Source organism: Vulpes vulpes, chromosome 1 (assembly GCF_048418805.1).
Source record: "Vulpes vulpes isolate BD-2025 chromosome 1, VulVul3, whole genome shotgun sequence".
NCBI classification, from domain to species: Eukaryota; Metazoa; Chordata; class Mammalia; order Carnivora; family Canidae; genus Vulpes; species Vulpes vulpes.
In genome coordinates, this window is record NC_132780.1 from 120367338 (window position 1) to 120390893 (window position 23556).

General features: G+C 38.5%; 1 protein-coding gene and 1 non-coding gene across 3 annotated transcripts in view; one reads left to right on the forward strand and one right to left on the reverse strand.

The window, feature by feature from the left end:
• B4GALT4 (beta-1,4-galactosyltransferase 4) overlaps window positions 1-23556 on the reverse strand; it is a 62789-nt gene that overhangs the window by 31227 nt on the left and 8006 nt on the right. The gene's annotated exons all lie outside the window — the stretch shown is intronic.
• Window positions 1840-1943, forward strand: LOC112913845 (small nucleolar RNA U13). The gene has a single exon (XR_003233760.1). It is a non-coding gene; the product is annotated as a small nucleolar RNA U13 (small nucleolar RNA).

Here is a 23556-nt window from a genome sequence, read left to right on the forward strand (position 1 = left end):
AAAGCTGGGACAGAGACTGGAAGACTCCCTGAGTTGGGAAAACAGACCAGAGAGTCCAGCGACCAAAGCAGCTAGAGTTCACAGGACAGAAAAAACAGAAAGAGGACAGTTGCACAGAAGACAAAGTACTGGACAGATCTACAGTGTTCTCCCTCAGGTATTTATGACACATACATAAATCTAAGGAAATTGTTCTAGGCCCGAGTAAGAACCATCTGTAAGGATTGGAGGGAATGGTTCTTGTTGCTCACATTGGGCTGGGACCAGTATCTATTTCAATTAGCCAGACTGGAAAAACCCATAATTCAAAGGCACTGGCTACAGTGTTCAGGAAGATCTTGCCTCAGTAGTGGAGAAGCAGGCTTACTATGAGCACGGCTCCAGACCTACCTACTATAAAATAAAAACAAGATCCCAAGGATGGAAAGAGAGGAACTATGCTAATACTAGCCAAAGAAAAATGAAATTATCTACTTTCAGATCAAACAAAGTAAATTTCAGACCAAAGAATATAACCAGAGGGATCCCTGGGTGGCGCATCGGTTTGGCGCCTGCCTTTGGCCCAGGGCGTGATCCTGGAGACCCGGGATCGAATCTCACATTGGGCTCCGGGTGCATGGAGCCTGCTTCTCCCTCTGCCTATGTCTCTGCCTCTCTCTCTCTCTCTCTGTGTGTGACTATCATAAATTTAAAAAAAAAAAAACACACACACAAAGAATATAACCAGAGATTAAGAAGGTAGTTTTATCATTTTAAGGATAAAGGGGTCAATTTATCAAATGGAAATAACAATCTTAAACATTATGAACTAATAACAGTGCTTCAAAATACATGAAGTTAAAACTGATAGAACTGCACAAAGAAATAGAGGAATCCACAATTATAGTCAGAGATTTTAACACTTCTCTCAATAATTGCTAGACCGTGTATGCAGAAAATCAGTATGGAATAGAAAATTTGAATAATGGTATTAATTACCTGACTTGATTGACATTTATAGAACACCCAACAATACCAGAATACACATTCTTCCAAGTACACAGAGAACTATTCTGGGCCATAGACTCAATAAAATTCAATAGGATTTAAGTCATACAACCTCTGTTCTCTGACCACAGAAAAAATTAAATTAGAAATCAATAACTTGGGATGCCTGGGTGGCTCAGTGATTGAGCGTCTGCCTTTGGCTCAGGACATGATCCCGGGTTCCCGGGTTTGAGTCCCACATTGGGCTCCTTGCATGGAGCCTGCTTCTCCCTCTTACCTGTGTATCTGCCTCTATCTCTGTGTGTCTCTCATGAATAAATAAATAAAATCTTAAAAAGAAAGAAATCTATAACTTGAAGATCCGTGGAAAATCCCCAAGTATTTGGAAACTAAACAACACCCTTCAATATAACTGGATGATGGAAAAAGAAATCAAAAGAGAAATTTAAAAGTATTTTGAACTAAATGAAAATGAAAACATCATATCAGAATTTGTAGATGCCATTAATACAATACTTAAGAAAACTTATAGCGAAAAAAGAAAAGTCTCAAATCAGGACCTCAGCTTCTGTCTTACAAAACTAGAAAAGAAAGAGCAAATCAAACAAAAAGCAGAGTAAAGAAAATAATAAAGACCAAAGCAGGAACCAATGAACTAGAAAAGAAGAAAACAATAGAGAGAATCAAATAAAGCAAAGGCTGGGTCTTCCAGAAAATCAATAAAAATGGATTAAGCTTTATAACTGGACTAACCAGGAAAAAAAGAAAAAAGACAAATTATCAATATCAGAAATATCAGAAATACGCAGTTGACATCACTACATATTCTACAGGCTTAAAGGATAAAATTGGGTCTTTTAAGAATTCACAAGTGTGATGATTGAGTATTCACACTGTTTTGTGACATGTGCTTCCTTCAAACTTTGTTACAACTACAACATGTTATCCACCTGACGCTCCCCCAAAAACAATAAGAAGAAAAGATAAAAATAGATTACTATGAGTAATAATAACTTTATGCCAATAAATTTCACAACACAGATAACATGGGCAAACTCCTTGAAAGACACAAATTACCACAGCTCACACAGGAAGAAATAGATAACCTAAAAAGCCCTATATCTGATAAAGAAGCTGAAACTGTATGTAAAAACCTTCCCACACAGAACATCCCAGGCCCATGTAGCTAGAAGCAGTAACACTACTTTCTATAGAAATGAGAACCAGAAGTGTCCTGGTACTAATTCCATAGTAGGAATAAATAATACTGATTCAACACAAAATTCACCCAAAAAAATGAAGAGGGAGTACTTCCCAACTCATTCTATGAGGCCAGCATTACCCTAACTTCAAACCCAGACAAAGATATTACAAGAAACAAAACTATAGACTAATATTTCTCATGTATATAGAAGCAAAAAAATCTAAACAAAACTCTAGCACATTGAATTCAATGGTGTAAAAAAGGATAACACAACATGACCAAGTGGGGTGGGCTAATCCCCAAAATGCAGAATTAAAAGTTTAATGTTCAAAAATCAAACAGTAATTCACCATATTAGCAAACCAAAGGAGAAAAACCATATAATCATCTCAATAGATGCAAACACTGCATTTGACAAAATCTAATATTTATTCCTAATAAAAATTTTTTGTCAAGCTAGGAATATGAGGAACTTCAACATCATATTCTGTGGTGAAAGACTGAATACTTTCCCACTAAGATCAGGAACAATATAGGAGGATATCTTTTGTCACCACTTCTAAATTTTTTTTTAATTTTTATTTATTTATGTTAGTCACACAGAGAGAGAGAGAGAGAGGCAGAGACATAGGCAGAGGGAGAAGCAGGCTCCATGCACCGGGAGCCCAACGTGGGATTTGATCCCAGGTCTCCAGGATCGCGCCCTGGGCCAAAGGCAGGCGCTAAACTGCTGTGCCACCCGGGGATCCCTTTTGTCACCACTTCTATTCAACATTATGTATATGTTTAGATACAAAAACTCTAAACATAATTCAACAACTTCAACAATATATAGAAAGGATACTACATAATGACCAAGTGGGATTCATTCCAATAGAGATTCAACCGCTCAAAAATCAACCAATGTAATTCAATATCTTAGCAAACTAAAAAGAAAAACCAGATGAAATCATATTTCTAAAAAAGAAATGAAAGGAGTCCAGATTGGAAAGAAGGAAGAAAAACTGTCTTTTTCATAAATAACATGATTGTCTGTGTAGAAGTTACAGTGCAATATATTAAAAAATGCTACAAAACTAATGAGTTTAGGGAGGTACAAGATACAACATCAATATACAAAAATGAGGGATCCCTGGGTGGCGCAGCGGTTTGGCGCCTGCCTTTGGCCCAGGGCGCGATCCTGGAGACCCGGGATCGAATCCCACATCGGGCTCCCGGTGCATGGAGCCTGCTTCTCCCTCTGCCTGTGTCTCTGCCTCTCTCTCTCTCTGTGTGACTATCATAAATAAATAAAAATTAAAAAATATATATATACAAAAATGAGTTGAATTTCTATTAGTAATGAATAATTGGAAATTGAAATTTTAAGATAGCATCAAAAAATATGAAAGACTTAAGGATAAATGTGACAAAAGATGTGAAAGGTCTTTTTTTTTTTTTTTTTTTTAAGATGTGAAAGGTCTTAAACTGAAAATGACAAAGCATTGCTGAGAGAAATTCAAGAGACCTAAATGAATAGAGTTGCAAGCCTTGTTCGTGGAACCAAAGACTCAATATTGTCAAGTTATCAGCTCTTCCCAAACTGATCTCTGTGTTGAATGCATTTCTAATAAACAAAAAATCCCAACAAGTTTTCTTTTCCTCAGAAATTGACAAGCTGAAAATCATAATGAAATGCAAAGGAACTACAATTCCTAAAAATGACTTTGGAAAAAAATATTATATGATTTTGAGAATTACTATCAATAAATTGTAATTAAAACAGTGTAACATAAGCATAAAAATGAACAGGTTAGTGGAATATAATCAAGATTCCAAAAATAGGAGCACCTGGCTGGCTCAGTGAGTAGAGTATCTTGATCTCAGGGTCATGATTTCAAGCCCCACATTGGTGGTACAGTTTACTTAATTTTAAAAAAATGTTTTTTTTAAATTCTAAAAATAAGATGTAAAAAGTCATGTAAATATGACTTTTGACAAAGGCACAAATGCAATCAAGTAAAGAAAGGATAGTCTTTTCAATAAATAGTGCTTGAACAATGAGATATTCCTTCAAAAAACAAAAACCTCACCTTAACGTGTACAACAATCACCGCAAAATGAATGACAGACCTAAATGTAAAACCTAAATCTATAAAATGTCTAAAAGAAAACGTAGCAGAAGATCATTTAAACTGGACTTCAAATATTAAAACTGCTCTTCAAAGAACACTATATTTAGAAAATGAAGAAGCACTAAAACCAGATAAAAGACACCACGAAAGATGTGAATTACAGGCCAATATCTCTCATGAATATACATACAAAAATCTTCAACAAAATACTAGCAAACCAAATCCAACAACACATTTTTAAAAAATCAAAAATCATGATAAAGCGGGATCTATTCCCGGGATGCAAGTGTGGTTCAATACCCACAGAACAATCAACATGATACATCACATCAATAAGAGAAAGGATTAAAAAACATATCATTTCAAGAGGTACAGAAACAGCATTTGACTACAACATCCATTCATGATAAAACCCTCTGCAAAGTAGGTCTAGAGGGAACATACTGCAACATAATAAAACCTTTGTATGAAAAAAAACCGCAGCCAAAATCATACTCAATGGGGAGCATCAGAGAGCTTTTCCTCTATGGTCAGTAACAAAACAGAGATGTCCACTCTAACCACATTTATTCAACATAGTACTGAAAGTCCTATCCACAGCAATTATAAAACATAAAGAAGTAAAAGGCATCTAAATTGGAAGGAAGAAACAAAACTCTCATGATTTGCAGATGACATGATACTAAATATAGAAAACCCTAAAGCCTCCATCAAAAAACTACTAGAACTGATAAATGAACTCAGTAAAGTCACAGGGTACAAAATCAAAGTACAGAAATCGGTTGCATTCCTATACACTACTAATGAAACAGCAGCAAAAAGTGAAATTAAGAAAACAATCCTGTTTATAATTACACCAAAAGCAATAAGATACCTAGGAATAAACTTAACCAAAGAGGGGAAAGACCTGTACTCTGAAAACTATAAAACACTGATGAAAGAATTTAAAGATGAAACAAAGAAATGGCAAGACATTCCATGTTCATATATTGGAAGAACAAATATTATTAAAATGTCAAAAAATAAATTAACTAATTAATTAAAAATAAAAAATAAAATATCTATACTACCAGGACGCCTGGGTGGCTCAGCGGTTGAGCCCATCTGCCTTTGGCTCAAGGCCTGATCCTGGAGTACCGGGATCGAGTCCCACATCGGGTTCCCTGCATGGAGCCTGCTTCTCCCTCTGCCTGTCTCTCTCTGTCTCTCTCTCTCTGTCTCTCTCTGTCTCATGAATAAATAAATAAAATCTAAAAAAAAGATAAGTCTATACTACCCAAAGCAATCTACAATTTTTTTTAAAGGTTTTATTTATTTATTCATGAGAGACACAGAGACTGGATCCCGGGACTCCAGGATCATGCCCTGGGCCAAAGGCAGGCGCTAAACTGCTGAGCCACCCAGGGATCCTCACAATTTACAAATTTAATGCAATTCCTATCAAAATAAGAAAACCATTCTTCACAAATAAACAGGATTGTTTATTCTAGTAAATAGAAGGGATGCCTGGCTGGCTCAGTTTGTAGAGCAAGTGACTCTTGATCTCAGGGTTGTGAGTTTAAGCCCCACATTGCCTGTAGAGATTACTTTAAAAAAAAAAAAGAGTAGAATAAATAATCCTAAAATGTGTATGGAACTAAAAAAGACCTTGAGTAGCCAAAGCAATCTGGAAAAAGAAAAACAAAACTCAAGTGTCACAATTCTAGATTTCAAGTTATATTAGTTATATTGCAAAGTAGTAATTAAAATAGTATGGTACTGGTATAAAAATAGACACACAGGTCAATGGGATAGAACAAAAAACCCTAGAAATAAGCCCACAATTATATAATCAATTACTTTTCAAAAAAGGAAGAACGAACATACAATAGGAAGAAGACAGTCTCTTCAACAAATAGGGTTGGGAAAACTGGTCAGCTATATGCAAAAGAATGAAACTGAACCACTTTTGTCACCATATGCAAAAATAAATTCAAAATGGATTAAAGACTTAAATGTGAGACTTGAAACCACAAAAGTCCTTGAAGAGAGCACAGGCAGTAATCTCTCTGTCACTGGCTATAGCAACTTTTTTCTAGCTATGTCTCCTGAGGCAAGAGAACCAGAAGCAAAAATAGACTTTGGAACTACAACAAAATTAAAAGCTTCTACACAGTGAAGGAAATAATCAGCAAAACTAAAAGGGAGCCTACAGGATGGGAGAAGATATTTGCTAATGACATGTCCAATAAAGGGTTAGTATCCAAAATATACAAAGAACTTATACAACTCAATACCCAAAAAACAATCCTATTAAAAAATGGGCAGAAGATATGAATAGACATCTCTCCAAAGAAGATATACAGCCGGCCAACAGACACATGAAAAGACGTTCAGCGTCACTCATCATCGGGGAGATGCAAATCAAAACCACAATGAGATATCACCTCACACCTCACATGGGATTGCTGAGGCCCTTTCACCTGCCCAGGCCCCACCGGTGCTCACAGGGGAGATGTGGGACTGCGTCTGCTGGCTCTCAGCATCTCTCCTCGTCTTGTTGGCCAGCAGCCCCTGCACCTGGAACTTAAGCACATAGCTGTTGATGAAGCACTCCAGCTACTTATCAGAATGGCTAAAATAAAAAATTCAAGAAATAGCAAGTATTGGTAAGGATGTAGAGAAAAAGGAACTTTCACACACTGTTGGCGGGAATGCAAACTGGTGTAGCCACTGTGGAAAACAGTATGGAGGTTTCTCAAAAAATTGAAAATAGAACTGTCCTACAACCCAGTAATTACAGTACTGGGTATTTACCCCAAAAATACAAAAACACCAAAGGGATGTATGCACCCTTATGTTTATTGCAGCATTATTCACAATGGCCAAACTGTGGAAGCAGCCCAAATGTCCACTGATAGAGGAATGGATAAAGAGGATGTGATATATTCATTTATATATATATATATATATGAATATTTTTCTACCAAAAGAAAATGAAATTTTGCAATTTGCAACAACATGGTTGGAGCTAGAGAGTATTATGCTAAGCAAAATAAGTTAGAGAAAGACAGGGAATTTAAGAAACAAAACAAACAAGCAAAGGGAAAAGAGAGAGACAAACCAAGAAAAAGACTCTTAACTAGAGAAAACAAAATGATGGTTACCAGAGGGGAGGTGGACGAGGGGATGAGGGATATAGGGGATGGGGATTAAAGAGTACACTTATCATGATGAAAAAATATTTTTTTTAATCAAGAAAAAATGTGGGATGCCTGGTGGCTCAGAGGCTGAGCGTCTGCCTTCGGCTCTGGGTTTGATCCCAGGATCTGGGATTGAGTTCCACATCAGGCTCTTTACAGGGAGCCTGCTTCTCCCTCTGCCTATGTCTCTGCCTCTCTGTGTGTCTCTCATGAATAAATAAATAAAATCTTTTTTTAAAAAAGAGAAAATAAATTTAAAAAAAGAAAAAATGGAAAAGCAGGCTCCAGACTAGGGGGAAAATTTTGCAATGAATATGTCTGAAAAAGACTTGTATGCAAGGGCACCTGAGTCGATCAGTGGTTGAGCATCTGCCTTTGGCTCAGGTCCTGACTCTGGGGTCCTGGGATCGAGTCCCACATCGGGCTCCCTTCAGGGAGCCTGCTTCTCCCTCTGCTTGTGTCTCTGCCTCTCTTTCTGTGTCTCTCACATGAATAAAAAAAATATTTTTTAAAAAAGAGAACTCAATAATGTCTATGTCTCTGCCTCTCTTTCTGTGTCTCATGAATAAATACTTTCAAAAAATAAATAAATTACAAAAGAATATATGTATACATTTAAAAAAATTTTAATTGCATGGCAAAAGCATAAAAAAGTCAAAAGTCAAATTTGGGGAAAATATTAGTAATATTACAGGTAAAAGTTTAAATTCCTTAATGTAAAAAACTTTCACAAATCAATGAGAAAGTTCAACAAAGTAATAGTAAAATGAGAAAAATAGATGAAGTAACAACTTGTGGGCAGCCCTGGTGGCGCAGCAGTTTAGCACTGCCTGCAGCCCAGGGTATGATCCTGGGGTCCCGGGATTGAGCCCCACGTGGGGCTCCCTGCATGGAGCCTGCTTCTCCCTCTGCCTGTGTCTCTGCCTCTCTCTCTCTGTGTCTCTATTAATAAGTAAATAAAATCTTTTTTAAAAATTTTTTAAAAATGAAGTAACAACTTGTAAGTAAGGATATCTTTATTTTATGAAAATATGCTCATTCTTCCTAATAAAATAAATGAAATTCAAATGCCAATTAAAACTACACTGAGAGAATTAGTGGCATAGACTTCTAATAATTGCATTGGTGTGAGCTCAGGATGAATGACAAGCAATCTTTTACCAGCTAGTAAGAGCGTAAATTAGTATGACTTCCATTGAGGACAATTTGGTAGTATTATCAAACCTTTAAGAAATGCACATTGCTCTGACCTAACTATTCTTCCATAAGATTTATTCTACAGATATTCAAGCATGTGTGTCTATAAAGATATTCAATAAAGTATCATTTATTATAACCAAATCAGAAATTAATTGCCATCAATAGGACCAAATATACTTGTATGCTTGCAAATGCATAAAATATCTCAAAGATAATATATAAAAACTAACAGAGTAGTTACTTCTGGAAAGAACTGAATGGCTGAGGGACAAGTGTGAAAGGAAGACTAACTTTTCGCTATATATCTATTATTTCCTTTTAAATTATGTAGCATGTACATTTATTATCTCTTCACAAACAAAATAAAAGGCATAATTATAATCTGGACATTCTTAGCAATGTTAATGAGAAAAGCATATCTAAAAAGAATTAACATTTAAAAATATATATTTAAAGATTTTATTTATTTATTCATGAGAGACAGAGAGAGAGAGAGGCAGAGACACAGGTAGAAGGAGAAGCAGGCTTCTTGAGGGGAGCCTGATGTGGGACTTGATCCCAGGACGCCCGGATCACGACCTGAGCCAAAGGCAGACACTCAACCACTGAGCCACCCAGGCGTCCCTTAAAAATATTTTAGATTTTTTTAATATACTTTTTTATTGAAGTTCGATTTGCCAACGTATAGTATAACACCCAGTGCTCATCCCATCAAGTGCCCTCCTCAGTACCCATCACTCAGTCACCCCATCCACCGGCCCACCCCCTTTCCATTACCCCTTGTTCGTTTCCCAGAGTTAGGAGTCTCTCATGTTTTGTCACCCTCTCTAATTTTTCCCACTAATTTTCTCTCCTTTCCCCTATAATCCCTTTCGCTATTTTTTATATTCCCCATATGAGTGAAACTATATGATGATTGTCCTTCGATTGACTTACTTCACTCAGCATAATACCCTCCAGTTCCATACACTTCAAAGCAAATAGTGGGTATTCGTCGTTTCTAATGTCTGAGTAATATTCCATTGTGTGTGTGTGTGTGTGTGTGTGTGTGTGTGTGTGTATACACCTCAAAGATGCAGATGCAGTGAAACACCAGGACACCTGCACCCCAATGTTTATAGCAGCAATGTCCACAATAGCTAAACTGTGGAAGGAGCCTCAGTGTCCATCGACAGACGAATTTGGATAAAGAAGATGTGGTCTATAATTTACAATTTAAAAAGAAAGTCAAAGCGTGCCTGCGTGGCTCAGAGGTTGAGCGTCTGCCTTTGGTTTGGGGTGGATCCCAGGATCCTGGGATTGAGTCCCACATCGGGCTCCCTGCAGGGAACCTGCTTCTCCCTCTGCCTATGTCTCTGCCTCTCTCTCTGTGTCTCTCATGAATAAATAAATAAAATCTTTTTAAAAAAAAGTTTAAGAAAAGGAAAAGGAAAGTCAGTTGCAGACTCTAAGTAAAACAAAATAAGTTAAAAAAAAAAAACTACAGCACGAGATGTGAGGCAAACTATGTGATACGATTTGAACAAGTTATGCAGTATAGGAAAGAAGAATCCACTTGGCCTTGTTTCATCCTCCTTTGAATAGCTCAGGTTTAGAGATATGAAAGTAGTTTATCTTCTGAGCAAATGACTCTATTCTGTAAGAAATAATATTTGTGTAAGCATAAACTATACATCATAAACTAATTCATTGATCTCAATTCTTAGAATCAATCAATAGATAAAATGCAGAAAAATTAATGATATTAAGGAAAAATGCAAATGCTATAAACCCTAATATTGTGTAAAGGTAGAGAAGAGAGAAAGTAGGTGGTAGGTAGGGGCATAGGGTAGCAGTGAGGGGACAAGAAGAGGTGAAGACTAATTTGAGGGTGTTATTTTTCTCATACTACCCGGTAGTGGATCAAGAGCTACTATCTGTACTGATAGAACAAGAATTCAAAGGTTAAGCATGGTATTTAAGTTTACAAGAGTAGGAGCACCTGGCTGGCTCAGTTGGTAGGGCATGCAACCCTTGATCTCAGAATCATGAGTTCAAGCCCCACATTGGGCATACAGTCAACTTAAAAAAATTATAATAACAGAAAATGGGAAATAATATAATTAAGAAAGCACATGAAGGGAGAAAGCAATGGAGAGTCTCAATGAGATATATTTCTCATTCACAACATGGGGTTAGCAGACACTGAATAAAGTAAATAAATCAAGAAAGTGTAGAAATAAATCAAGAAAGCATAGAGTTCACAATTATAACACTAACTACCAAAAGAATTAAAAACAAACTCTGGAAGATGATAAGACATGGGTGTGAAGAAGAGGTTTGGGTAATGAAACAGGAAACTTTTATCTTTTTTCCATTTAATACCATTCTCTACCTTTTGAATTTTTTAACCAAGTGCATGTTATTACTGTTAGTACAATAAATATTCCTTATACAATGTTATCGTTTTAGTTTTGTTTAATTTTAGGTTTGAGGCACATGAGGAAAATATAATGTATCTATTTAAAGTTTTATGGTCCAACCATTTATGTTTTCCAGATAAAGCTAAGCCACTTCACAGCCCGTCTCCACCTGGTGGTATTTTCCAAAGAAACACGAACCCGCATCCAAAAATAACAGTAAAGCAATTTAAATCTTTACAGCACTGTCATGAAAACATCAAAAGAGGATTCCACTCATAATACATAACAAAAACTCTTAAAATCTTCTTTCTCTGACCCTCTCTCAGTATCTCACACCATATGGTAGCTGCTCCTGGGCTCCTTTACTCACCACTTCTCTTCCTTTCCTTTGTGGGTCTGTATCTTCTAAATATCTACCCATTCAAATGCAAATCAAGCTTCCCCTATATCCAATTCACACCGTATCACAAGGGTCTTTCTTCTGAGTCTGGGGAAACTAACATTATTGTACTGTTGTTCCTAAAAGAAAATCAAATGCTAACTTCCAAAAGATCTTCCCCGAACAAACATTTGAGACCTGTTCTGCTAGAATTTAGTTATAAAGCTGTACGTTTCTCTCCTGCAGGCCTCTTAAAGATAGGAGCTTTAAGATAGGAGCTCTTAAAGATAGGGTCTTACTCATTTTTCTATTTGGGTAGACAATGACATGCGTCACACGTAGTAACACTTCACACACCGAACGCACATTTTACCATCAAAGTATAATTTGGAATTGAGCTTTTATGGGAGAGAGAGGGGAAGAAGAGGAAGGAAGCCCATGTGCACTGAGTATCTACTATGGAGCAGGTGCTATGACTTTATGGTGATGTTATAACTTTCTGCCTCTTTTCTGGATCAGTAATTCTCAAGTTGGAGCAAGAAAATGAGATATGGAAGAGTGGGTGTAGCTTGAAAGAACTCTCCATGGGATGCTATCATTCTTGACTGTGTGTATAAGCACACACATCATAAAACATTCCCATACCCCGACAGATATAAACTCAGACACTTTTACAAACAGTAATGTGTCCAAAATACTGTTTGGCCATAAGTGTTGGGGCGAGGGGAGTAAGAAGAAGAACCAGGGATGGAAACTGTTTGTGTCTATATGTTGGATGTGTGTATATAATGCATACACCCTCAAAGATGCCCACTAGGTGGCAAACCCACATTTCAAATGTCAACAATTACTGTGATGCCCCTTCTGGGCATTTTAATAACTCAAACCAAATTCCTATAAAGCCAAAATATTACATACAGTTTAAGAAATATACAAGTTAAAAAAAAAAGAAGTATACAAGTTAACTTTGCGGTCATGGTCTTACAAATAATTTCTAGAAATAGAGGCTGAATTTATAGCTCCACGGTTTCTAAAATCTACTGACTTGTTTTCCGGCCAAAATACAGTATTAATGCAGGTAAATTAAATTCCCTTACTAGATCATCTGGTTTAATATTTAGGCTTCAATATGAATTAATTGGGGACTAAAGCAAATGATGAGGCCAGGATTTGACTCCCAATAGTTTAACTCCAGCAGGTAGGCACTAACTAGGATGTACCTCCATCCCTCTCTAGGATGAAAGGGAAGAAGCCAAAGAGGAATAGGAGTCCCTTTCCCCGTTAGTTTTACCACCTCCTTCGGTTCCTCCCTTGACCCCCACATCATTGCCAGCCTTGGCTGACACTGCCCTGCTCAAAATTCTCCAGTGGCTACCCCTTACAGGATCGACTCTGAGCTAGCATAAGCTAGATATGCCACCAATCTCTCCCACGCCCAACCACATTGATTTGCTTTCTATTCCCTAAACAAGTTCTGGGCTCACCTCTAAATTTCTAGAACCACTATCCTTGCTGTCCTGTAAATCCTCATCCCTTTTTTCTGCAGGAACAAGTAGTCACTCTTCAGATCTCTACCATGGTCACCTCATCTAAGGTGCTCACTCCAACTTTGCCAGGAATCAGGCACTCCCATTTCCATGCTCCCATCATGCCATTTATCTCATGATTTGGCTGTTGCCAGTATGCCTCCTGCCATTAGAGTGAGCATTGCATGGATGGTGTCTTTCCAACTTTGTGTCCTCAGCACCAAACTTTGTGTCTGGCATAGAGAGGACACTCAGTAAATTTGACTGATTGAATAAATGAAAAAAAGCTGAGTTCAGTAAATCATCAGACCACCCATTCTCTTAAAAATTTCAGCCTTCAGGTCATGGGATGTAGGAGGGAGATAACTCCCACAATGAGTTGCTTGCATAGGTGTGGATGGGGTTGGAGGAACAAGGGGCCAGAACCAGAGAGGCTGACTCAAGGAGGTTGCAGGGCTATTACAGTGGGACCACACAGCTTCCTTTCTCTGGTGTCCCAAGAACAGTTCTTCAAAACATCAAAATACATGGCAAGGAGGCCCCTCACAATCTTCTATATCTCAACGTCCTTTACAATCAGATGAATCCTGGCTCTTTTTGTAACTATTCTCCTTGACCTTCTTTGCAATGAGCATTCATCACTTAATATATCAATTCCAGCTAGAGATTCAAACACCTTCTGGGGGCTCCACCAAAAGACATCTTCTGAGGTTACTTAGACCAACTTGGCCATTAGAGTAAAAGGTTTCAATGTGGGTCTTGGGGGCTAGCTCTGCTCATTAACTATGTGGGCTACGTTAAGTCTGCTAGGGCGGCCATGACAAAGTACCACAAACTAGGTGGGTTAAACAACAGAAATTTATTATCTCGCAGTCCTGGAGTCTAGACGTCAAGATCAAGGTGTTGGCAGGGTTGGTTCTTTTGAAGGGATGTGAGGCAGAATTTGTTCTATGCCTCTCCCCTAGTTTCTGGTGGTTCCCTGGCAATCCTTGGCATTCCTTGGCTTGTAGAAGCCTCGTTCCAATTGTTGCCTTTTGTCCTCACATGGCATTCTCCCTGTGTGCACGTCTGTGACCAAATTTCCACCTTTTATACAGGAGACACCAGTCATACTGGATCAGAGACCCATCTGCCTCCAGTCTGTCACATCTTAACTTAGTTACCTCACAACCACCCTATTTCCAAACACAGTTTACATTTTGAGGTACTAGAAGTTAGAAGCCCAACATATGATTTGTTAAAAATATTTTATTTATTTAGTTGAGAGAGAGAAAACAAGCAAGAGGGGAGTGGCAAAGGGAGAGGGAGAAGCAGGCTCACTGCCGAGCGGGGAGCCTGACGGGGGGCTTGATCCCAGGACCCCAGGGATTCTGAACTGAGCTGAAGGCAGACGCTTAACTGACTGAGCCAACCAGGTATCCCTCAACATACGATTTTTGAGGGGACACTATTCAACTCAGAACATTGGCCATATTTTCTGAAGCAAAAATTAAGGCCCCTTGTTCAGCATCTGGTGTGACATTGGGACAGAATGTTTGAAGTCAAGATTGTAAAAAAAAAAAAAAAATGAAGTCAAGATTGTCTGGGAAATGTGGGGATTTAGGTAGCATCATTTTTAAAAGTAAATCTAAGCATGTGGGTGTTAATCTGAAGGGTTTTAAAACACCCCTGACCCGGGATCGTGTCCCGCATCGGGCTCCCTGCATGGAGCCTGCTTCTCTCTCTGCCTGTGTCTCTGTCTCTGTCTCTGTCTCTCTCTCTCGGCTGCCATGAATAAATAAATAAATAAAAAGCTTAAAAACATTTTTTTATTTTAAACACCCCTAAGTAGATATCCAATTGAAGAAACTCTGCTAAATACCTAGAATTAGAGCAGACACCTATGACTGCTGTAAATAATCAGGTCCCATGAAATCAGAGAGGACTTCCCATGAATCAAATCAATATAAAATGGATAGACACACATACACCCACACATAGACACATGTTACTTTGAAAAAGTGCACAAGCAAATGAGATCTGTGTACATTCTACTAGCTTCTTTTGGGGTCAGTATGGAGAATTAACTACTTGTGTATTGAGAATTGAAAAAAGCAGAATGTTCCCTGAAATAGAGGTAAGATTTTTCAAATGTGATTTTTATTACAAACTGCTCTCATTTCCCCACCAACAACAACCCCCACAACTTTGTAAATATATATCTAAAAGGTATAATAAAAAAGCAACAGAAATATATTATCCAATTTCCAAATGTTCACAATATTAGGGGTACAATTATATACTGAGGTTACCTTATATCTGTAACCTATTACAACTCCTGTCCTCAAACTAATTTTTGCATACGGTGTTCCCAAGATAGAAACAAGTCTGGGGACACCAGAGATGCAAGAACAAGTGTATTAAAGAAAAACCTCACAGGGCCACAATGGAGCCAGTAAACCAGGCCTTAATGCTTAACCCAACTGCAACTTCACCGCCCCCGCCCAGAAATGCAACCTTTAACCAGTGACACGGGAACTTCTTAGCACTAGGAAATGTATTGAGAGACCCCTTCCATTCCCCTTAGGAGGGCAACCTTGCCTAAAACAATGGATTCTTTGCTAATAATTTGCTTTTTTTCTGCTCCCTCTCTACCTTTAAAAATCTTTCCTTTCTGGCAGCTTGGTGGAGCTCCTTTCTTTTTGCGAGATGGGAGGTTGCCCGATATAGTAATCATTTAATAAAGCCAGTTAGATCTTTACATTTTACTTGTTTGAATTGTTGTTAACTTAACAGATGTGGTTGACGCACCAACTTCAAGAAAACCTCATGCAATGAGGTACTCTAGAGAGCATCCCACAATTCCCAAACCACAGCTTGTCCCTCTGTTGGGTTTCAGTTTGGCTCTGAGAAATCCAAAGTCTAGGTAAAAGAAATGGGGTCCTTTAAATCCAAAGCACTGAGCCTGCCACTTTCCAGCACACCTGCTTATTTTTTGTCCAAGAACTATATATAGTTCAGAAGTTACAGATTATCCAGTAAAATGGCAAAATCCTACTAAAAGCAACCTAAAATTACAGTGGCCATTATGGAGAATGTTCCAGTTGGATAAGAATATTTAAGGAGTGTCTAGCTGGCTCAGTTGGTGATCTCAGGGTCCTGGGATCGAGTTCTGCATTTGGCTCCCTGCACAGCAGGGAGCCTGCTTCTCCCTCTCCCTCTGCCTGCAGCTTCACCTGCTTGTGCTCTCGCTCTCTTGCTCTCTTTCAAATAAACAAAATCTTAAAAAAAAAAAAAAAAAGAAAGAAAGAAAGAAAGAAAAAAGATAGGAACAATTAAGAAAGGCACTTAAAAAAAATTAAAAAAAAAATAAATAAAAAAAATAAAAAAAATTAAAAAAAAAAAAAAAGAAAGGCACTTAAAAAAAAAAAAGAAAGAAAGGCACTTAAAAGCAAGGGTTCTCAAAGAAGACAGTATGAAATACCCGTTTTAATCAGCAAGCAGAAGCTTCCAGAAGGTTTCAAAAATCCAAAATAGCTTTATTAAAAGTTTTGCTGCAAAAAGCTGACAGAAAAATTTAAAAGACCTAAGAGGTACCAAATGTAAAAAGCTATAAGACTGATGTAATTCTTTTTTTTTTTAGACTGATGTAATTCTTAATGCTTTCCTTTTCTTTTCCTCCTTTATTTGGATACTCATCCTAAATTGTCCTCTGACTGAATTCACTTTACACGATCATAAAGGCAATTCAAAATCCACCTATCCTCAAATTTCCCCTATTTATCTCAAACATCTTGTAAATTATTGGCTTTAGGAAACCAAAAACCTTCTTGGAGAAACTTGTATTCTTTCCTCTTTACTTATTCATTTGACAGAGAGAGAAAGCACACAGGCAGGGGGCGCAGCAGGGGGAGAAGCAGACTCCCCACTGAACAAGGAGCCTGACATGGGCCTCCATCCCAGGACCCTGGAATCATGACCTGAGCCCAAGGCAGACACCTAACTGACTAAGCCACCCAGACTCCCGGAAAAGAGATCTTTTTAAAATACAAACTGCTAAAAGGGCTCTTGTGTCTGAACTCTGCTACAGCCTTAACATTAATTCCAGGGACAAATACAGATCTTAAAGATCTCCACAAATATTAGTAACTATGAGGTCTGTGTGTGTGTAGGTGAGTGTATACGTGTTACGATGTATATATGTTATAAATGTGAGGTATTTTTCTACCTCTGGGTGGTACTGATAAAATTAATTTATAAGACAGCCCTATGTAGTTGGTTTGAAGGCAAGTACATTTAGCTTTGTGCATTCTAAAAGTTGCAGAAATGGGACACCTGGGTGGCTCAGTGGTTGGGCGTCTGCCTTTGGCTCAGGGCATGATCCTGGAGTCACCAGATCGAGTCCTGCATCGGGCTCCCTGCATGGAGCCTGCTTCTCTCTCTGCCTGTGTCTCTGCCTCTCTCTGTGTGTCTCTCATGAATAAACAAAATCTTAAAAAAAAATAAAAATAAAAAATAAAATAAAAATTGCAGAAAGATCTAAACTAATTCAAATGTTTTTCAGGTTCACATGACCTGAAAAATATTCCATATTAAGGCAAATTTAAGGTTATTAGTTTGAGTACAATAGATATGACTTTAGAGTTATCAGCATTAAATATAAAACTTTTATTCTGCCTGGATTTACTGAAAGTCAATTAAGTTCATATTATTTATGTCACAAAATTTGCCAGAAAAAAATAAGTTAAGTAATGGTTTGTCTAATGGGTCATAAAGTTTTTGTAAGTAACCTAAACATAAGAACAAGTAAATTAAATAGATGCAAATAAGATTAAAAGGTTTTAGATAAACTTTCTAAATAGCTTCCCCCAAATCTTTTTGGTAACTTGAAATCTAAAAGTTTTGTTAAGGGATGTGTTAAGTTCATTACACATCAAAACCATTTCCAAAGAAGGCAATAGAGTGAAACATTAATTTTTTTTTAAAAGATTTTACTTATTTATTTGGGAGAGAAAGAGAGAGAGCAAGAGAACAAGCACAAGCAGTGGGGAGAAAGGAAGGAGAGGCAGAGGGAGAAGCAGACTCTGCTGAGCCGGGAGCCTGATGTGAGGCTCAATCCCAGGACCCTGGGATCATGACCTGAGCCCAAGGCAGACGCTGAACTGACTGAGCCACCCAGGTGCCAGTGAAACATTAATTATTGAACATTGATTTATTTTCTTTTGGTTTCCTTATTACAGAGAAATTAAGATAAATCTGGATCTCTTAATAAACATGTTTTGTGCTTTATTCAGAGATTATACAAAGAAGAAACTTGTTTCTACAAATTACAAAATGTATTCATAAATTTATCCAAAGAATACTAGTGTAACAGTTCATAATTTCTTACTTCTTAGCTTCCACTAGAACTTAGCTCCAAGGGTTAAGAATTCTAATTAATATACGTGATTAAAGCTATTAGAAATAAGAGAAACAAAAATTTTTAAAAAAAGAAATAAGAGAAACATATCTTTGTGCAAGAAAAGTAGAATGTGTGTTTTCAGTAAAAGAAGGTATGAGAAATCGAAATGCATTTTTGTTGAGGGGAAAGAAAGTAATTTTGTCCAAAAGCAAGGCTAGTTGTTTAAAGAGGGAAAACTTAGGACCAAATCTGGATGTAAAAAGAAATTTGTAGAAGATTTATGAAAAAGACATCTTTGGAAAGAAATTTTAGGTATGGTCAGTATTGGCTAAGGTTAAACTCAATTTAATTAAGTAAATGAGTTTTAATATCAAAAGTGATATTTTGCAAAATTAAAATGTAGTTTTCTTTTTGGTAAAAGGACAAAGTTTTCTTGAACCACTGGTCTGCTTACCCTTAAGAAGAAATTGTAAACAGAAGTTTTTCTTTACCTGTAAGATTATCTGCTTAGAAAAGAAGGATTCTGTGTTTTGCCAAAATAATTTCTTATGTTTATTGGGTCTTTGATTAAGAAAATTATGTCTTAATATTAAAAGAGTTAAACTTTGTTCACAAATATATAACCTTCTGTATTTGCCTTTAAAATCTTTGTCACTTAGATTAAATGGATAGTTAGGTACTATTTCATAATGGTTTGTGATCCTATTTAATCAAACGTTCAAATCTTTTGCTATTTTTGACATACTTCCAAAAATCAAATTGTAAAATGAAGTCTTTTGACCACAATCTAACTGAGGAGATCCAGGGGGCCCCTAGAACATTTCAAGGTTTTGTTTTCATCATAAATGAGAGTAAGGTAAATAGGCTTATGCACAATGTTAAAACACACGGGAAACATTGCCAAATAAGTGATGCTAAACCTTTGATTATATTTGTGTAGGCATATGTCATTAAAATAAGTGTTCTAGAAATTTATGAAACCCCCAGAAATCTGATATTTCCTAATATGTTACTAACTTCAAGTGTGTCATAGAAATAACCAAATTTCCTTGTCAATTTTATCATCATGATCTCCTATCAGACCTTTAGCCATGGCCACTTTTAACTAAGTCCCATGTCATTCGCAGGTATTATTTTATTCTGATGCTTTTGCAAATGTGTTTTGTCAGTGAAATTCATGGAAGGGATCTGACAAGCACACTAGAAATACAAACTTTCTTTTTTTTTTTTTTTTTTGAAATACAAACTTTCAATAACCTTCAGCTTATACCACAGAACTGGAAGTTAGAAACTCTCAAAGACGGCCCTGAAAAAAAAAAATTAAAAAAAAAAAAACAAAGACGGCCCTGGAATCTGCTTGGAAGGGTCTATATTAGGTCCTCTTCACTAACACACGGCAGCCAAACTTCAGGGCCTTACATCTTGAACATACACCGCACAGCTAAGAAGCCTCCGCCTGACATCTGCTACTATACGCGAGTTGAAAACCTCCAAATCAAATTGACTCAGAAGAGAAGTAGCCGACCTCAACTTAGATTGCTTCTGCCCAAGATGCTGAATCGACTTCGTTCTAACTAAACATGAAACCCTTCCTTCCCCTTCTTTCCTTTACTCTGACCCTGGCCTGGAAAGATAATGTCATCATCTGTACTTTCCAGGCTCTTGCTAAAGGGGGTAAGCTTTGCCTTTCAGACTGCTGGGTTTGTTATCAAAAACTTCTATCTGTCCACCAACAATGCCACCTTAGTGAAGGGGGTTTGTGCCCTGGCAGGGTTTTATCTGCATCCTTGGTGGTTATCATTCCCCTACTACAAATGCTAGGTTGCTGGTCCAGGGGTGAGCAATGACTCCTCCATCGTGCCCCTAACTTTTCACAAGCAAACTAAGACATCTCCTTGGTGGACTCCCCTGGAATCACATTGTCCTGTTAAAAAAAAAGAAAAAAAAAAAAAAAAGACCTAGGGCACCTGGGTGGCTCAGTGGTTGAGCATCTGCCTTTGGCTCAGGTCATGATCCTGGGTCCTGGGATGGAGTCCCGCATCGGGCTCCCCGCAGGGAGCCTGCTTCTCCCTCTGCCTATGTCTCTGCCTCTCTCTGTGTCTTTCATGAATAAATAAATAAATTCTTAAAAAAAAAAAAAAAGACCTGCCTTCCTTCCCTGATAAGGAGTAAACATAAATGAGAATATGATCAGGAACTTCTCCTCAACACATAAAGATATTGCAGGATCCATTGCTAAGACAACAGCAGCAAAGATCCTTAGATTGTTCTGGCCAAAGTTGTGCTTGATATGGGATAGCACCTGATTATCTTTGAGCTGAGCAAGGAGGTGTCTGTGCTACGAGCAGTACCACCTGTTGCAGCTGCATTAACACTTCTGGGGAAGTTAAAACACAATTCCATAAGGTCACTGAGCAAGTCACTGCGCTTGAAAAGGAGACTCTGCAGGGTCTTTGTTTTACTTCTTTGGTTCTGATTGGCTTGGGTCTTGGAGACCATGGCTTCAAAATGTACCCAGACATAGGGAATTATCCTGCTTTCAGTTATCGTAATAATCTCCCCGGCGCATTGTATTCTCTTAAAAGCTTTAAATGCGTGTTCACAGCTGCTAACATCCAAGCAAATGATCTCCCGGAACATCAGAAAAGGAATGGAGAGGATGCTGGACTTAAAAATTGAGAGCTTGAAGTCATAACCTATGAATATCACGGAGATGAAGCAAAAATGTCATGACCTGTGAATAGTGCACACACACAAAAAAAAAACAACAAAAGCTGGGAGAACACTGGAGCAGTAGCTGAGAGTGGTGTTAATGCTTAAATTTTGATCACATTTCAGCTAAGCTGAGAGCCTGATCAAAAAGGAGGAATCATTAAAAAGAAAACCACAGGGCCATAATGGTGCTACTTATGTTAAGGCCCCAGGTCAGTAAACCAAGACTTAATACCTAAAAGTAACTGCAGTTTCAGCTCCCCAGGAATGCAACCTTTAACCAGTTAGCCTGAGAATTTCCTGGTCAGCACTAGGAAATGTACTGAGAGACCCCTTCAATTCCCCTTAGGAGGGCAACCTTGCCTAAAACAATGGATTCTTTGCTAATAACTTCCTTTTTTTCAGCTCCCTCTCTACCTTTAAAAACCTTTCCTTTTTGGCAGCTTGGTGGAGTTCCTTTCTATTTGCAAGATGGGAGGCTGTCCGATTCAGGAATCATTTTATGTTATTTTATTTTATTTTATTTTATCTTATTTTATTTTGTCTTATTTTATTTTATCTTATTTTATTTTATTAAGATTTTATTTATTTATTTATGAGAGACACAGAGAGAGAGGCAGAGACACAGGCAGAGGGAGGAGAAGGCTCCATGCGGAGAGCCCTACGTGGGACTCATCCGGGACTCCAGGATCAGGCCCTGGGCTGAAGCCGGTGCTAAATCGGGTGGGGGCAGCCAGTTAGATCTTTAAAATTCAATTGTTTGAATTTTTGTTACTTAACAAGTGTGAGCTACAATCGGAACTGCTTCCCCAATAGCCCACAAACTGCAATATACCTTCCGTGTTAGAGAAGCTCTTTAACAAGAAAACTCTGAGAATTTTTCCACTTTTCCAATACTTAAGTGTAAATCCTCTCAAATCATGTTGGAACTAGGAAAGATAAATTAATTAAAATAAAGTAAAAATTTAAAAAGTCTTATAAATATGTTTTACATGGGACATCCTTGTAATAGGAAATAGGAAAAGACCCCAAGAAGTTGGATAATGGTGAAGGAAATGGAAAAACCGCTCACTAAGAGAATCATCATCACTCTTTATGTGTGAGCACTGACCTAGGTCCAGGCAAAGCGGTAGGCTGTTTCCTTATCTAATTTAATCCTCCCAACACCCCTACCACGTAGCTCTCATCACCTCCATTTAACAAATGGGGCAACTGAACCTCAGAGTGATTTGTCCAACCAAGGCCATGGGGTGAATACATGGCAGAAGCAGGCCTGGAATCCACGTCAGCCTGAACCCACAGCCCATGTGCCCAGAGCTGGTGAGTGGCTGTGGGCGGCAGAGGCTTGCATGATGTGCCTCCACAACACCTCCCCCCTTGAGAGAATGGAGGAGCACCACCAGGCCTGTGGAGGAAGGTTGGAAAGGACTGGGAGGAGTGTGAGGAGGTAGATTAAGGGGCATCAAGGCTTCACAACAACTGTGTGTTGGGAAAACAATTTTGTTCAAGAGGGCTATTTATAGGGATGTTTTTCCTCAGCACTCCCTTCCCCCATCTCCTCCCTTTTGTGTTAAAAGGCGCCTGGCAGATTGGTAGAGGGTTACAGGCAATGCACAGGAAACTCTGGAACACAATGAACGGGGCGGGGACAGATCCCCACCCACCTAAGAACATCACCAGCTCCAGTATTCAGAGACCCTGCGGGGGGGACAGCTGGACTCTGAAGTGGATCTCTGCTCCTTTTATTGCCTTTCTCTGAGCCAAGGAGGCAACCCACCCAAAGAGGTGCGGAACAGAGCAAAATTAGGAAGCAGATGCAGAATGAGAGGCAACAAAACAAAACAAATAAACACCAACATAACTGAAGTCAGTCAAGTAGCCAAGTCATGCCCCATCCAGAGGAAGTCCCGAATTCTAGGAGGAGTCCAGGCTTTTCCATCCAAGTCTCTGTTTAGCTTTCAGGCTCCAGAGACACAGGAGTATGGAGTGAGAGAAGTGATCCCAAACCCCGCTGCTGAGAGGGACCCCAGATCCTACTACGGTTAGACCCTCAGGACGGAGCAGGCAGGCTGGTGGGGGCTGCTGCTTACAGGAACAGCCTCTCACATCCTTCCCTCTGGGCCGCCAGACCCAGGCCTCCAGCCAAAGGGATCCACATTCAGACCGAGGTTGAGGCCAGGCCCTGGGCAGACTCGAATGTCTGTGCTAGTGATTCAGCCCACGGCACTTGGCTCTCCCCCTGGCCTTGTGAAGTCTCTCCACAGGAGACGAGGAAGGATGCTTCCTGCTGCTGTTTGGCAGTGTCCCGTGCCCCTGCTGGAGCAGGACAAGGCAGTCTTGTGCTGCCCGGTTTGCTCATCCTTTCTGAAATACTAAAGACTCATTTACTGCCGCGCTGTGCACCACGGGTCAAATGTCATTACAGTTTTCCAAACACCGCAGAACACAAAAGATTTCCCAACCTCCTGTT